This window comes from Lolium rigidum, chromosome 3 (genome assembly GCF_022539505.1).
Source record: "Lolium rigidum isolate FL_2022 chromosome 3, APGP_CSIRO_Lrig_0.1, whole genome shotgun sequence".
NCBI lineage: Eukaryota > Viridiplantae > Streptophyta > Magnoliopsida > Poales > Poaceae > Lolium > Lolium rigidum.
This window is the reverse complement of record NC_061510.1, coordinates 70716976-70735053: the sequence shown is the minus strand read 5'-3', so window position 1 is coordinate 70735053 and position 18078 is coordinate 70716976.

Below are 18078 nucleotides of genomic sequence, written 5' to 3'. Positions count from 1 at the left end.
ACAACACTTTCCTAACCAGTAGCATAGCAACTCCACTCCACCGATCCTCCCCTCGATCTCTAGCTCGCCGCCGCTTAGCTAGCTGCGGGACTTCGCGATCGACGCGCAATGGTGGGATTAGCGGCACCTGTTCCGATCGGCCTTCGCTCTTCGTGTCGGGAGCCACCGCCGCCGGTGACGACGAGCTTCCACATTTTCAGCTCCCGAGCACCGCCGACACGAACACCACTAGTGCACGGGACGGGACAGGGGGATACTCCGGAAATAAGTAGCAACCCGGCGTCGCGCCTACGACATGATGGACTCCTACTACCCCGACCGCGGCTACGCTCTGCGGTGGTGCGAGCAGGCGCAGCGTCGTGTCCAGCAGCAGCGAGAGCGCCGAGGTCGACACGCGCATCGTCGTGTGCTCGCTCGCGTGCGGCCGCGGAGAGAGCGTCGAGGCTCTCCCGGACCTCTTCCTCGCCAACCGGCCTCCTCCTCCGCGGCTACTCCAAGCTCCGGCGGTGCGAGACGGGCGACCGCAGGCGCCCAACACGCTGCTGCGACGTCTCTGCGGCATTTCGTCGAACACCCTAAGGGTGGTGTCGACGAAGCCGCAGAGCGCGGCTTGGCATCGCCGGCGTGGGCGTCTGCGGCGGGGCGTCGCAGCGGGCCGCGTGGCGAGGCGGCATCGACGGCGCGGCGCGCCGGCGCCGGACACGTACTGCGCAGCGCGCGTGCGAGTGGGGGAGGGAAGAAAGAAGGGGAGGAGCGGCGGACTAACCTGCGGAGCGCGGCGGACGGCGACGGCGTCGCTGCGGACGGCGGCGCGGCGTGGCTCGGACGGCGGCGCGACGTGGCTGCGGACGACGGCGCGGCTTCCTCTCTCTGTGCGTCGCGCGGCGTTGTGTCGATTTGGGGATTTCCCCTCCCGCGCGCCTAAGGGAATATAGGGAAGGGGCCTTTGGTACCGGTTGGTACCACCAACCGGTAGGAAAGGTCTTTCGATACAACAAAGAAAGTAACAACCGGTACCAAAGGTTTTTTTTTGTTTTTGTTTTTCTTTTGTTGTTTTCTTTTCTTTTGCTGTTTCTTTTGCTGTTTCTTTTTCTTTTCTTTTTCTTTTCTGTTGCTTTTCTTTTCTTTTTCTGTTTCTTTTTCTTTTCTTTTCTATTTCTTTTATATATATTTTTTCTATTGCTTTTATTTTCTTTTCTATTTATTTTTTCTATTGCTCTTCTTTTCTATTTATTTTTTTCTATTTTTTCCTTTTCTTTTCTGTTTCTTTTCTATTTCTTTTCTATTTCTTTTTCTCATTCTTTTTCTATATCTTTTCTATTTCTTTTCTTTACTCCCGCCACGACGCCGTTCGCGCGGGAAAAGTTTCCCGCCCCAACGTCGCGCGGGAAACTTTCCTGCCACGACGCCGCGCGTGGGAGAAAAAAGGCGAGAAAGAAAGGGCGGGAATAAAATTTTATTACGATTGAACTCGAATTAAAAGTACATAGCTCAACTGAAAATTAAGATACATGGCCAGATTTGACTGTTGGAGTCATTCAGTCATACTCGTGCCTAGCCCTATAGTACTCGCCACTGTAGTCGTCGTAGTCGCCGTCATCATCGTCGCTGGCATCGGGGTCGCGGTAGTCGAACCTCGGCGGGAGAGCACGCGTGGGCTGAGACTGAGGGTAGCGTAGGCGGGGGCCACGGTAGGCCATGACGCCCTGGAGAGTCCGGTCGCGCCACCACAGCCGACGGACGGCCTCGTTGAAGTTCGAAGGAGGCGGGCCGCCCTCCTCGTGCCTGGCAAGCGCCCTCTCACACCGATTGATGAAGAAGCTTTCCCAAGTCGGGCTGTAGTCGGGATGCCACTGGGGATTCCTCCGCTGCTCTGGCGTGAGCTCGAAGTAGTAGTGGTTCGTGATGGCTGATGTCTACGGGTGCTTCTATTCTTGTAGACAGTGTTGGGCCTCCAAGAGCAGAGGTTTGTAGAACAACAGCAAGTTTCCCTTAAGTGGATCACCCAAGGTTTATCGAACTCAGGGAGGAAGAGGTCAAAGATATCCCTCTCATGCAACCCTGCAACCACAAAGCAAGAAGTCTCTTGTGTCCCCAACACACCTAATAGGTGCACTAGTTCGGCGAAGAGATAGTGAAATACGGGTGGCATGAATAAATGCGAGCAGTAGTAACGGCGCCGTAAAAGTGCTTGCTGGCGTGCGATTGATGGTATTAATATTGCAGGAAGTAAAGATGCAGTAGAAACAAGTAAACAAGCAGATGATAGCAGTATTTAGGAACAAGGCCTAGGGATCATACTTTCACTAGTGGACACTCTCAACATTGATCACATAACAGAATAAATAGATAGATTCTAGACTCTACACCCTCTTGTTGGATGATGAACACCACTAACTGTGTAGGATTACACGAACCCTCAATGCCGGAGTTAACAAGCTCCACAATATTCAATGTTCATATTTAAATAACCTTAGAGTGCATGACAGATCAACATAACCAAACCAAGTACTAACATAGCATGCACACTGTCACCTTCACACTACGAAAGGAGGAATAGATCACATCAATACTATCATAGCAATAGTTAACTTCATAATCTACAAGAGATCACAATCATAGCCTACGCCAAGTACTACACGATGCACACACTCGTCACCATTACACCGTGCGGGAGGAATAAACTACTTTAATAACATCACTAGAGTAGCACGCAGATAAATTGTGATACAAAACACATTGCAATCATAAAGAGATATAAATAAGCACTTCACTATGCCATTCATAACAGTGAATAAGTATTCTGTGAAATATAGCCTAAGAGACCCACACGGTGCACACACTCGTCACCTTTACACACGTGGGACAAGGAGTCTCCGGAGATCACATAAGTAAAATCCACTTGACTAGCATAATGACATCTAGATTACAAGCATCATCATATGAATCTCAATCATGTAGGGCAGCTCATGAGATTATTGTATTGAAGTACATAGGAGAGAGATGAACCACATAGCTACCGGTACAGCCCCGAGCCTCGATGGAGAACTACTCCCTCTTCATGGGAGACAGCAGCGTTGATGGAGATGGCGGTGGTGTCGATGGAGGAGCCTTCCGGGGGCACTTCCCCGTCCCGGCGGCGTGCCGGAACAGAGACTCCTGTCCCCCAGATCTTGGCTTCGCGATGGCGGTGGCTCTGGAAGGTTTTCTCTGGTTTCGTCGAACGTGTCAGGGTTTTCGCGACGGAGGCTTTAGATAGGTGGAAGGGCAAGGTCAGAGGGGGTCTGGGGCCACCAGACACTAGGGCGGCGCGCCCCCCTCCTGGGCCGCGCCGGCCTATCATCTGGGGCCCACAGGGCCCTCCTCTGGCGGCTCTCGGGTGTTCTGGAAGCTTCGTGGAAAAATAGGATGCTGGGGCGTTGATTTCGTCCGATTCCGAGAATATTTCCTTACTAGGATTTCTGAAACCAAAAACAGCAGAAAACAGCAACTGGCCCTTCGGCATCTCGTCAATAGGTTAGTTCCGGAAAATGCATAAATATGACATAAAGTATGTATAAAACATGTAGATATCATCAATAATGTGGCATGGAACATAAGAAATTATCGATACGTCGGAGACGTATCAGCATCCCCAAGCTTAGTTCCTGCTCGTCCCGAGCAGGTAAACGATAACAAAGATAATTTCTGGAGTGACATGCCATCATAACCTTGATCATACTATTGTAAGCATATGTAATGAATGCAGCGATCAAAACAATGGTAATGACATGAGTAAACAACTGAATCATAAAGCAAAGACTTTTCATGAATAGTACTTTCAAGACAAGCATCAATAAGTCTTGCATAAGAGTTAACTCATAAAGCAATAAATCAAAGTAAAGGTATTGAAGCAACACAAAGGAAGATTGAGTTTCAGCGGTTGCTTTCAACTTATAACATGTATATCTCATGGATATTGTCAATGTAAAGTAATATAACAAGTGCAATATGCAAGTATGTAGGAATCAATGCACAGTTCACACAAGTGTTTGCTTCTTGAGGTGGAGAGAAATAGGTGAACTGACTCAACATAAAAGTAAAAGAATGGTCCTTCAAAGAGGAAAGCATCGATTGCTATATTTGTGCTAGAGCTTTGGTTTTGAAAACATGAAACAATTTTGTCAACGGTAGTAATAAAGCATATGTATTATGTAAATTATATCTTACAAGTTGCAAGCCTCATGCATAGTATACTAATAGTGCCCGCACCTTGTCCTAATTAGCTTGGATTACCAGGATTATCATCGCAATACACATGTTTTAACCAAGTGTCACAAAGGGGTACCTCTATGCCGCCTGTACAAAGGTCTAAGGAGAAAGCTCGCATTTGGATTTCTCGCTTTTGATTATTCTCAACTTAGACATCCATACCGGGACAACATAGACAACAGATAATGGACTCCTCTTTAATGCATAAGCATGTAGCAACAATTAATGTTCTCATATGAGATTGAGGATATATGTCCAAAACTGAAACTTCCACCATGATTCATGGCTTTAGTTAGCGGCCCAATGTTCTTCTCTAACAATATGCATGCTCTAACCATTTAAATGAGTGGTAAATCTCCCTTACTTCAGACAAGACGGACATGCATAGCAACTCACATGATATTCAACAAAGAGTTGATGGCGTCCCCAGGAACATGGTTATCGCACAACAAGCAACTTAATAAGAGATAAAGTGCATAAGTACATATTCAATAACACAATAGTTTTTAAGCTATTTGTCCCATGAGCTATATATTGCAAAGGCGAATGATGGAAATTTTAAAGGTAGCACTCAAGAAATTTACTTTGGAATGGCGGAGAAATACCATGTAGTAGGTAGGTATGGTGGACACAAATGGCATAGTGGTTGGCTCAAGGATTTTGGATGCATGAGAAGTATTCCCTCGATACAAGGTTTAGGCTAGCAAGGTTTATTGAAACAAACACAAGGATGAACGGTGCATCAAAACTCACATAAAAGACATATTGAAAATATTATAAGACTCTACACCGTCTTCCTTGTTGTTCAAAACTCAATACTAGAAATTATCTAGACTTTAGAGAGACCAAATATGCAAACCAAATTTTAGCAAGCTCTATGTATTTCTTCATTAGTAGGTGCAAAGTATATGATGCAAGAGCTTAAACATGAGCACAACAATTGCCAAGTATCAAATTATCCAAGACATTTTAGAATTACTACATGTAGCATTTCCCAATTCCAACCATATAACAATTTAACGAAGAAGTTTCAACCTTCGCCATGAACATTAAAAGCTAAGAACACGAGTGTTCATACGAACCAGCGGAGCATGTCTCTCTCCCACACAAGAATTTATTCAAACAAAAACAAAAACAAAAACAAACAGACGCTCCAAGCAAAGTACATAAGATGTGACCGAATAAAAATATAGTTTCAAGAGAAGAAACCTGATAATTTGTCGATGAAGAAGGGGATGCCTTGGGCATCCCCAAGCTTAGATGCTTGAGTCTTCTTGAAATATGCAGGGATGAACCACCGGGGCATCCCCAAGCTTAGAGCTTTCACTCTTCTTGATCATAGTATATCATCCTCCTTTCTTGACCCTTGAAAACTTCCTCCACACCAAACTCAAAACAAACTCATTAGAGGGTTAGTGCATAATCAAAAACTCACATGTTCAGAGGTGACACAATCATTCTTAACACTTCTGGACATTGCTCAAAGCTACTGGAAGGTAATGGAACAAAGAAATCCACCCAACACAGCGAAAGAAGCAATGCGAAATAAAAGGCAGAATCTGTCAAAAACAGAACAGTCCGTAAAGACGAATTTTAAAGAGGCACCAGACTTGCTCAAATGGAAATGCTCAAATTGAATGAAAGTTGCGTACATATCTGAGGATCACTCACGTAAATTGGCATAATTTTCGGAGTTACCTACAGAAAATTAGGCCCAGATTCGTGACAGCAAGAAATCTGTTTCTGCGCAGTAATCCAAATCTAGTATGAACCTTACTATCAAAGACTTTACTTGGCACAACAATGCAACAAAATTAAGATAAGGAGAGGTTGCTACAGTAGTAACAACTTCCAAGACACAAATATAAAATAGAGGTACTGTAGCAAAATAAACACATGGGTTATCTCCCAAGAAGTGCTTTCTTTATAGCCATTAAGATGGCTCAGCAGTTTTAATGATGCACTCCCAAGAAATAGTAGTTGAAGCAAAAGAGAGCATCAAAAGGCAAATTCAAAACAAATTTAAGTCTAACATGCTTCCTATGCATAGGAATCTTGTAAATAAACAAATTCATGAAGCATGATGCAACAAGCATAGAAAGATAAAACAAGTGTAACTTCAAAATTTTCAGCATATAGAGAGGTGTTTTAGTAACATGAAAACTTCTACAACCATATTTTCCTCTCTCATAATAATTTCCAGTAGCATCATGAACAAACTCAATAATATAACTATCACATAAAGCATTCTTATCATGAGTCTCATGCATAAAATAATTACTACTCCCAACATAAGCATAGTCAATTCTTATTAATTGTAGTGGGAGCAAATTCAACAAAGTAGCTATCATTATTATTCTCATCATCAAATATAGGAGGCATATTCTAATCATAATCAAATTTATCCTCCATAACAGGCGGTACTGAAAGACCAATATTATTATAATCATCATAAATAGGAGGCAAAGTATCATCAAAGTAAATTTTCTCCTCAATGTTTGGGGGACTAAAAATATCATGCTCATCAAAGCCAGCTTCCCCAAGCTTAGAATTTTCCATATCATTAGCAACAATGGTGTTCAAAGCGTTCATACTAATATGTTCCATAGGTTTTTTAATTTTCGCATCAAACCATCCATGTCTTAAATCAGGAAATAGAATAAGAAGCTCATTGTTGTCCATTATGCCTAACTAGTGTAAACAAGAAACAAAAAGATGCAATTGCAGGATCTAAAGGAAATAGCTTTGAGCACACACACAACGGCAATAGAAAAGTACTATACCGGGACCGGAGTATGAGAGCCTTTTACCTTTCCTCCCCGGCAACGGCGCCAGAAAAGTAGCTTGATGTCTACGGGTGCTTCTATTCTTGTAGACAGTGTTGGGCCTCCAAAAGCAGAGGTTTGTAGAACAGCAGCAAGTTTCCCTTAAGTGGATCACCCAAGGTTTATCGAACTCAGAGAGGAAGAGGTCAAAGATATCCCTCTCATGCAACCCTGCAACCACAAAGCAAGAAGTCTCTTGTGTCCCCAACACACCTAATAGGTGCACTAGTTCGGCGAAGAGATAGTGAAATACGGGTGGTATGAATAAATGCGAGCAATAGTAACGGCGCCGAGAAAAGTGCTTGCTCGGCGTGCGATTGATGGTATTAATATTGCAGGAAGTAAAGATGCGAGTAAAACGAGTAAACAAGCGAGCGATAGCGATATTTAGGAACAAGGCCTAGGGATCATACTTTCACTAGTGGACACTCTCAACATTGATCACATAACAGAATAAATAGATAGATGCTAGACTCTACACCCTCTTGTTGGATGATGAACACCACTAACTGTGTAGGATTACACGAACCCTCAATGCCGGAGTTAACAAGCTCCACAATATTCAATGTTCATATTTAAATAACCTTAGAGTGCATGACAGATCAACATAACCAAACCAAGTACTAACATAGCATGCACACCTGTCACCTTCATGCACTACGAAAGGAGGAATAGATCACATCAATACTATCATAGCAATAATTAACTTCATAATCTACAAGAGATCACAATCATAGCCTACGCCAAGTACTACACGATGCACACACTTGTCACCATTACACACGTGCAGGAGGAATAAACTACTTTAATAACACTCACTAGAGTAGCACATAGATAAATTGTGATGCAAACACATTGCAATCATAAAGAGATATAAATAAGCACCTCACTATGCCATTCATAACGGTGAATAAGTATTCTGTGAAATATAGCCTAAGAGACCCACACGGTGCACACACTGTCACCTTTACACACGTGGGACAAGGAGTCTCCGGAGATCACATAAGTAAAACTCACTTGACTAGCATAATGACATCTAGATTACAAGCATCATCATATGAATCTCAATCATGTAGGGCAGCTCATGAGATTATTGTATTGAAGTACATAGGAGAGAGATGAACCACATAGCTACCGGTACAGCCCCGAGCCTCGATGGAGAACTACTCCCTCCTCATGGGAGACAGCGAGACGTGTGATGGAGATGGCGGTGGTGTCGATGGAGGAGCCTTCCGGGGGCACTTCCCCGTCCCGGCGGCGTGCCGGAACAGAGACTCCTGTCCCCCGGATCTTGGCTTCGCGATGGCGGCGGCTGCGGAAGGTTTTCGTATCGTGGTTTCGTCGAACGTGTCGGGGTTTTCGCGACGGAGGCTTTAAATAGGCGGAAGGGCAAGGTCGAGAGGGTCGCAGGGGCCACCAGACACTAGGGCGGCGCGCCCGCCTCCGGGCCGCGCCGGCCTGTCATCTGGGGCCCACGGGGCCCTCCTCCGCGGCCTCTCGGGTGTTCCGGAAGCTTCGTGGAAAAATAGGATGCTTGGGTCGTTGATTTCGTCCAATTCCGAGAATATTTCCTTACTAGGATTTCGAAACCAAAAACAGCGAAAACAAAGCGGCCCTTCGGCATCTCGTCAATAGGTTAGTTCCGGAAAATGCATAAAGATGACATAAAGTATGTATAAAACATGTAGATATCATCAATAATGTGGCATGGAACATAATAAATTATTGATACGTCGGAGACGTATCAATGGCCATCTCGCGCGCCACACCTAGAGGGACTGGAGGGACTGGTATGCCTCCGACGCTTAGCAACCAGCCGGTCGGGACGCGGTACCCCGACAGGCAGGGGTAGTTCGAGCGCAAGCGCCTCGCCTCCGGGGTTAGAGATACGATGGAAGCCATGGGAGAGAATGATGAGGTTTGCGATATGAGTCTAGATGTGATATGTAAATGGAGGCCAAGCCTACATATATATAGTGAAAAAATGGCGGGATGACGGAGGCGGGAAGACGAGGCGGAACCGGTGGAAAGCGCGGAAGAAAATAGGCGGGAATGCAATGGCGCGGCAAACCTTTAGTACCGGCTGGTCGGTGCAACCGGTACTAAAGGTGGTTTTTCTGTCATGTAACAAAACTGTCGGTGGGATAAGGACGCGTGGGTAACCTTTAGTACCGGCTGGTGGGTGCAACCGGTACTCAAGGTGGTTTTTCTGTCATGTAACAAAATTGTCGGTGGGATAAGGACGCGCGGGTAACCTTTAGTACCGGCTGGTGGGTGCAACCGGTACTAAAGCTGTCGGCAGGATAAGGACGCCCTGCTCGATGAGATAAAGCATGTAGCGCACGATGCCCTGTCGGAGGAAGAAGACAATGTAGAAGCGGCGCCGTGCCTATAAAAGGAGCATCGATACGCCATGGCAAGCAGCTCAACAAGCCAATGGATGGAGAGTTGCATCACCATGGATGGAGGAAAGGGTTGGGAAATCTCCCGTGGCGGAACTTGTCGAAGATGCCCTTGGTGCACACGCCCTATGGCATCTTCGGAAGTTCCGCCTCGGAAAAATTTCCCTGCAAGCCCGTGAAAGACTCCATCTCCTCTAACAATGTTGGGGAAAGGGTTGGGAAATCTCCGTGGCGGAACTTCTCGAATATGCCCTTGGTGCACATGCCCTACATATGGCATATTCGGAAGTTCCGCCTCGGAAAAATTTCCCTGCAAGCCCGTGAAAGCTACTTAACTAGTAAAACAAGCCAACCATCTCCATTGTTAAGGTCTTACATACAGTAACATCATTACACAAAAGTGATTTCCATATTGAGATACACAAGTTATGATCCCTATCTACCTAGTCTTCTGAGTTTTCTTCGTCTGTTTCCCTTTCTTCTAACTGCGACGCAACCATGGACAATCTTCATTGTTTAAGATGATGCGTGGGTCAATTTTTACCTTGAAGGGTGGAATATCATCAAACTTATTATAATCTTCTGACATGTCTGTCTTGTCCTCTACTCCCACGATGTTTCTTTTTCCTGAAAGAACTATGTGCCGCTTTGGCTCATTGTATAATGGGTCCTCTTGCCTTTCTTTTCTTTTTTTCGGTTTGCTAGACATGTCCTTCACATAAAAAACCTGAGCCACTTCACTGGCTAGGACAAATGGTTCGGTGTCGTACCCTAGATTCTTGAATCCACTGTAGTCATTCTGTACTGCGGGTCTACCTGTACCCCGTCTTTCAGGTTGAACCATTTGCACCGAAACAAAGGGACCTTGAAATTAGGTCCATAGTCAAGTTCCCATATCTCATCTATGTACCCATAATATATGACCTTGTTCCCATTGCCATCTTCTGCATCAAAGCGGACACCACTGTTTTGGTTGGTGCTCTTTTTGTCTTGGGCGAAAGTGTAAAATGTGTTCCCATTAATCTCGTACCCTTGAAAAGTCGATATAGTAGAAGATGGTTGCTTGGCCAACAAGTACAGCTGCTCGTCATCGGTGACATTCATGAGACGTGTTTGCAACCAACCGCCGAAAGTCCTCATGTGTTCTCCATCAATCCAATCTTCACGTTGCTCCGGGTATTTAGAGCGTAAGATATCCTTGTGTTCCTCTTTGTACGGAGCCACCAAGATGGAATTATGTAGAACTGCGTAGTGTGCTTGAGTGAAAGAATGTCCGACCATACACGTTGTTGCTTTCTTTCCTAGTGTGCCTTTTCCACGCAGTCTCCCCTCATAGCGCGATTCAGGAACACCGATCGGCTTAAGGTCAGGAATAAAGTCAACACAAAACTCAATGACCTCCTCTGTTCCATAGCCCTTGGAGATGCTTCCTTCTGGCCTAGCACGGTTATGAACGTACTTCTTTAAGACTCCCATGAATCTCTCAAAGGGGAACATGTTGTGTAGAAATACGGGACCGAGAACGCCAATCTCTTCGACCAGGTGAACTAGGAGATGTGTCATAATATTGAAGAAGGATGGTGGGAACACCAACTCAAAGCTGACTAGACATTGGACCACATCCTTCTGTAAATTTTGTAGAGTAAGTGGATTGATCACCTTCTGAGAAATTGCATTGAGGAACGCACATAGCTTCACAATGGGTACTCGAACATTTTCACGCGAAGCCCCCTCAATGCAACCGGAAGTAATTGTGTCATAATCACGTGGCGGTCATGAGACTTTAGGTTTTGAAAATTTTTCTCTCGACATGTTTATTATTCCCTTTATATTCGACGAGAAGCCGGACGGGACCTTGATGCTACTCGGGACTTCAAAAAAGATCTCCTTCTCCTCTTTCGTAAGAGCGTAGCCGGCGGGACCTTGATACTTCTCTGGATTCGAGGTTGTTTCCTTCGTGGATACTTTGCTGGTCCTGTCGTGCATCCGGTGTATCTTTTGTCTTCCCATACACGCCTAAGAAGTTTAGCGAGGTTCACGCAAAGATTTTTCGTCACGTGCATCACGTCGATTGCGAGTGAACCTCTAAGAATTTCCGATAGGGTAGCTCCCAAAATATCGACTTCTTCTTCCACATGGGTACGTGTCCGTCAACATCATGCGGAACAGATTGTCCACCGGGACCCTTTCCAAATATCACTTTTAAATCCTTGACCATATCATATATAACTTCCCCAGTAGGGCGGGTAGGCTTCGTTCGGTTATCTTCCTCACCTCCGAAATGCTTTCCTCTCTTTCTTACGTGATGTTGTTTTGGAAGAAATCGACGATGCCCCAGGCACACATTCTTGTTTCCCAAATATATAGTGTCAGTCTCACCTAAACAGTGTGTGCATGCATTGTATCCCTTGTTTGACTGCCCTGAAATGTTACTAAGAGCAGACCAATCATTGATGGTTACAAACAATAACGCCCGTAGGTTAAATTCCTTTTGTTCGTGCTCATCCCACACAGGTACACCTTCGTCACACCACAACTGTAAAAGTTCTTCAACCAATGACCTCAGGTACACATCAATGTCGTTGCCGGGTTGCCTCGGGCCCTGGATGAGCACTGGCATCATAATGAACTTCCGCTTCATGCACAACCAAGGAGGAAGGTTATAGATACATAGAGTCACTGGCCAGGTGCTATGACTGGAGCTCTGCTCACCGAAAGGATTAAAGCCATCTGTACTTAGACCAAATCTTAAGTTCCTTGCGTCATCTGAAAATGACTTGAACTCTCTGTCGATTTTTCTCCACTGCGACCCGTCAGCGGGGTGTCTCAACATCACATCTTTCTTACGGTCCTCTTTGTGCCATCGCAACAACTTGGCATGCTCTTTGTTTTGGAACAAACGTTTCAACTGTGGTATTATAGGAGCATACCACATCACCTTCGCAGGAACCCTCTTCCTAGGGTTGGACTCGCCCTCAACATCGCCAGGGTCATCTCGCCTGATCTTATACCTCAATGCACTACATACCGGGCATGCATTCAAATTCTCGTACTCCCCGCGGTAGAGGATGCAGTCATTGATGCATGCATGTATCTTCTGCACCTCTAATCCTAGAGGGCAGACAACCTTCTTTGCTTCGTACGTATTAGAGGGCAATACGTTGTCCCCTGGAAGCATCTTCTTTATTATTTTCAGCAACTTTTCAAACCCCTTGTCAGAAGTACCATTCTCTCCCTTCCACTGCAGCAATTCCAGCGTGGTACCCAGCTTTTTCTGGCCATCTTTGCAATTTGGGTACAACAGTGTCTTGTGATCCTCTAACATTTTCTCCAACTTCAACCTCTCCTTTTCACTTCCGTAGCTTATCTTCGCATCAAGAATGGCCCGACCCAAATCGTCATCGGGGTCATCAAAAATCGGCTCATCAAAAATGGGCTCTTCTTCAGCTTCGTCTTCCCCCATTCAACTATCACCGTCTTCAGTGAACATAGGATAGTTGTCACTATCCTCTTCTTCTTCGTTGTCTTCCAATATAACCCCTCTTTCTCCGTGCTTGGTCCAACAATTATAGCTGGGCATGAAACCGTTCTGCAGCAGGTGGACGTGAATGGTCTTTGAGGTAGAGTAATCCACCATATTCTTACAGGAACTACATGGACAATAGATGAAACCATTCGACTGCCTGTTTGCCTCAGCCACGTTCAGAAAATAATGCATGCCATTAATGAAGTCGGGATGGCACCGGTCACCGTACATCCATTAACGACTCATCTGCATTTTATATGTATATCAAAAATCATTAATTACACAACATCGTGGATATATGAGTGAACAACTTAATTAATAATCAAGTTCATCACATAAAACTAAGTTTTTCTATAAAAAAAAGAGGCTCACCGAGGTTGTATGGTGCCGGCTAGGGGACGTCGCTCGCGATCGACGGCGGTGAGGACGGGGATGATACTAATTAAAACCTACAAAATATACCATAATTTCAGCTCAAATTGATTATAAAAAAGTAAAATCCCTAACTTAGGCATTTCATCGAACACCTTGCTAGCACTAGAAAAATAGTACGAGTTAAAACTACCAAAGAAATGTGCTAAATTAGGAACGCCGGAAGAAAGGATGATATTGCTAACCCTTGGATAGATGTATGCCCTTAATCTTGTTAAAATGGTGGAGAAAAAATAGAGATTTGTTGGAGTGTGAGAGGTGTAAAAAAAATTTGTGTGAGAGGAAGAAGAGAAAAATGAGATGAAGCACAGCAGCCAGGGACGGGCTGGCGACTGATGATATAGGGGGCACCCTTTGGTACCGGTTCGTGTTACGAACCGGTACCAAAGGTCCAGCCCAGGCCCCACCACGAGTCTGAGTTTTGGCCGAAGACCTTTCGTACCGGTTCCTAACACGAACCGGTACTAAAGCCCATCACGAACCGGTGCCAGAACTCCTCGCCTGCCTGAGCCCCCCAACCGGTGCAGATGACCCCATTGGTACCGGTTCGTAAGGGAACATGTACCAATGGCTTAGATGGATGCCCCATTTTCCACTAGTGTAATCGAGGAAGCGGGGTAATCAATTTTCACCAAGTCCCTTACGTGTATTGGAGGATGAAGCTCTATTTATTGCTTGCTTTGATGTTCATATCCGTATCGTCTACGATACTGAATGCTTTCTAACTAGGAATTTGGCTGTAAACTAACCACAAACTAACACGTGGAAATTATCTGTATTTTCAGCCGCTTGTCTTCCTCAAAAGATCATCATTGACTACTACGTAGCAAGCATAGAGTACCCAGGTAAAAGAATGCATGTGTAGTGTTGTGCCAACGTGTGCTTGAAAGGGCAGAAAAGGAAATCCAAAGCTCAATTTTACCGGGAACTAAAAAAAATAGAAACAAGGCAACAGAATTGCAAGCAAAGTAAACATTGGTAAAAAAAAAAGAGACTCAGCCATTAATTATTACTCCCAGGGGCAAGTTTGCTCGAAACATAGCACCTGTTTACATTGTAAACTGAAAAACATTGCAGACAACTTCCAACCAGTTTCTTGCTAAGTAAAAGAAAAGGAAAGAATCACAACAGTGCCGCTTTGCATGCTACAGCACCCACCCCTAGGGCCAGACGTCAGTCCATGATCAATCTGCGACCGTGACTAAGGAAGAGAGGCGAAAAGCGTACACTGTACTCTTGGCACGTGGGAGCCTTTCTATTCTTACCCGGACACCAGCAGATATCATCCTTGCGGATCAAAGCTAGCAGGGCCGGCCCATAGCGCGGGGCAGAGGGGCGCTCGCCCCGGGCCTCCGGGAGCTAGGGACTCTGACCCAAGATTTGTTTGCATATTTAATACATTTATACATATATTTTTTGGGTTGTATAATTTAAAATAATTCTATAATATATAGATGTTTTATGATGTAGCATACCGCTTCTCTACTCTGATTCCTAATACCAGAAGAATCAACAATTACTCTTTAGGCCACACGGCTTAGAATAATTCTAGAAAATACAAAAGATCCAATCATACCTCTACTCTGACTCCTTTTACAAAAATAATTCAATACTTCTAAATAATTTTTCCGGGTGACATTATTTCTTCTAGCCTTTCCAAATATGAACCACAACACCGACTCTCATAAATTTTCTCCGATTAATTTTAGATATATATATATATATATATATATATGTAGCTATGGTAAAAATAAGAATAATGATATATAATTTTCTTGAACAATAGAAATAAATAGTTTCAATATCTTTACTGAGATTTCAAAGATCATGGATCTTTCAAATGTAAATATTATTTAGTTTGCTATTGCATTACCGAATATTTCTCTTGTGGAATACTAATAATATTTTTTAAAATTATGCGTAACCAAATGGCGGAACATGACGGAGATTGTTAGGGGTGCCAAGAACACCAATCGTCCTTAAACTGTGAATAAAATGTAAAAATAGCATAAATATATATCTTTAAGGAATTCTCCATAGTAGGGGGCCATGGCCCCCTGCCCTAAAAAGTTTCGACACTGTAAAGAAGAGGCCTTTGGTGCCGTGTTGCCCTAGGGCCCTCGAAATCTATGGGCCAGCCTTGAAAGCTAGCTGGATGGGCTCTTTGGTTTGGATGAAAGACAAAAGCTAAAACTAAAGCATATAGATATTACAGTGAATTGATGTAACATGTAGACCCTTTAGTATGCAATTAATTGCATGCAGTACTAAAGCAGTAAACAGGATTATGGATATGGCATGGCCTTTGTTCTTTGCACGTAAATGGCTAGGCATAGTAAAAGTAGCCGAATGCAATTGAGGAAGTTTTACACTGAACTTAAACAACAGTGAGGTGACTCACCCTTGCTTTTTCAGGTGGTAACTGGTAATGGGTCTCTCTCTCCCGGCTCTATTTTATTTCATAATAAAAGCAACCAAACCAGTGTGTTTGTAGCAACAAACTACGAGCAAAAGAGACTCGACTAGTATATCTTCAAATCCCTAGCTTGTCCTTCCCAAGTCCCAACTCGCCCGCTTCCATTCTTCCTCCCGTCCACGGCTGTTCGACGCGGAGAGACGCGGTTTTTGTCCTCTGCTTGCCGCCGCCGCCCCCGCGACTCGCGCTGAGATACGTTTGAGACGTATCAAGCATCTCCAAGCTTAGTTCCTACTCGCCCTCGAGTAGGTAAACGATAACAAAGATAATTTCTGAAGTGACATGCTATCATAATCTTGATCATACTATTGTAAGCATATGAGATGAATGCAGCGATTCGAAGCAATGATGAAGATAATGAGTAAACAAATGAATCATATAGCAAAGACTTTTCATGAATAATACTTTCAAGACAAGCATCAATAAGACTTGCATAAGAGTTACTCATAAAGCAATAAATTCAAAGTAGAGGTATTGAAGCAACACAAAGGAAGATATAAGTTTCAGCGGTTGCTTTCAACTTCAACATGTATATCTCATGGATAATTGTCAACACAAAGTAATATAACAAGTGCAATAAGTAAACATGTAAGAATCAATGCACACAATTGATACAAGTGTTTGCTTCTGGGATAGAAAGAATAGGCAAACTGACTCAACATAAAGTAGAAGATAGGCCCTTCGCAGAGGGAAGCATTGATTACTATATTTGTGCTAGAGCTTTTCATTTTGAAAACAAGAAACAATTTTGTCAACGGTAGTAATAAAGCATATGTTGTAGGGATTCGTTGCATAGAAAATAAAAATTTTCCTACCGCGAGAACGCAATCCAAGCCAAGATGCAATCTAGAAGACGGGAGCAACGAGGGGATGATCGAGACTCACCCTTGAAGATTTCCAAAGCCTACAAGATGAGGCTCTTGTTGCTGCGGTAGACGATCACTTGCCGCTTGCAAAAGCGCGTAGAAGATCTTGATCACGGTGCCACGATCGGGCAGCACCTCCGTACTCGGTCACACGTTCGGTGTTGATGAAGACGATGTCCTTCTCCCCGTTCCAGCGGGCAGCGGAAGTAGTAGCTCCTCCTTGAATCCGGCAGCACGACGGCGTGGTGGCGGTGGCGATGGAGAACTCCGGCGGAGCTTCGCTAAGCGTGCGGGAGAGGTGGAGGAGAGAGGGGGCAGCTAGGGTTTGGGAGAGGGAGTGGCCGGCCTCAAGGGGTGCGGCCAGCTTGGTGGCTTGTGGTGGCCAGCCCCCTCCCCTATGCCCCTCATTATATAGGTGGAACCCCAAGTGTTGGACTACAAATCTTCGAATAAGACCCCAACACAAGAACCTTCCATGTAGTAGGGAAACCTACCCAACGTGGGACTCCCACCTAAGTGGGATTCCCACCCTTCCATGAAGGGGGGTGGCCGGCCCCCTTGGTGGAGTCCATCTTGGACTCCCCCCTCTAGGGTTGGCCGGCCATGGGGAGGTGGAGTCCCTCCGGGACTCCTCCTTCCTTAGTGATTTCTTCCGGACTTTTCTAGAACCTTCTAGAACCTTCCATAAATGCACCGGATCATTTCCAAACTTGGAATATGACTTCCAATATATGAATCTTATTCTCCGGACCATTCCGGAACTCCTCGTGATGTCCGGGATCCCATCCGAGACTTCGAACAATACTTCGAACTCCATTCCATATTCAAGTTCTACTATTACAACATCAAACCTTAAGTGTGTCACCCTACGGTTCGTGAACTATGTGGACATGGGTGACAACTCTCTCCGACCAATAACCAATAGCGGGATCTGGAGATACATAATGGCTCCCACACATTCAACGATGACTTAGTGATCGAATGAACCATTCACATACGATACCAATTCCCTTTGTCACGCGATATTTTACTTGTCCGAGGTTTGATCATCGGTATCACTCTATACCTTGTTCAACCTCGTCTCCTGACAAGTACTCTTTACTCGTACCGTGGTATGTGGTCTTTTATGAACTTATTCATATGCTTGCAAGACATTTAGACGACATTCCAGAGGGCCCAGAGTATATCTATCCGTCATCGGGATGGACAAATCCCACTCGTTGATCCACATGCCTCAACTCATACTTTCCGGATACTTAATCCCACCTTTATAACCACCCATTTACGCAGTGGCATTTGA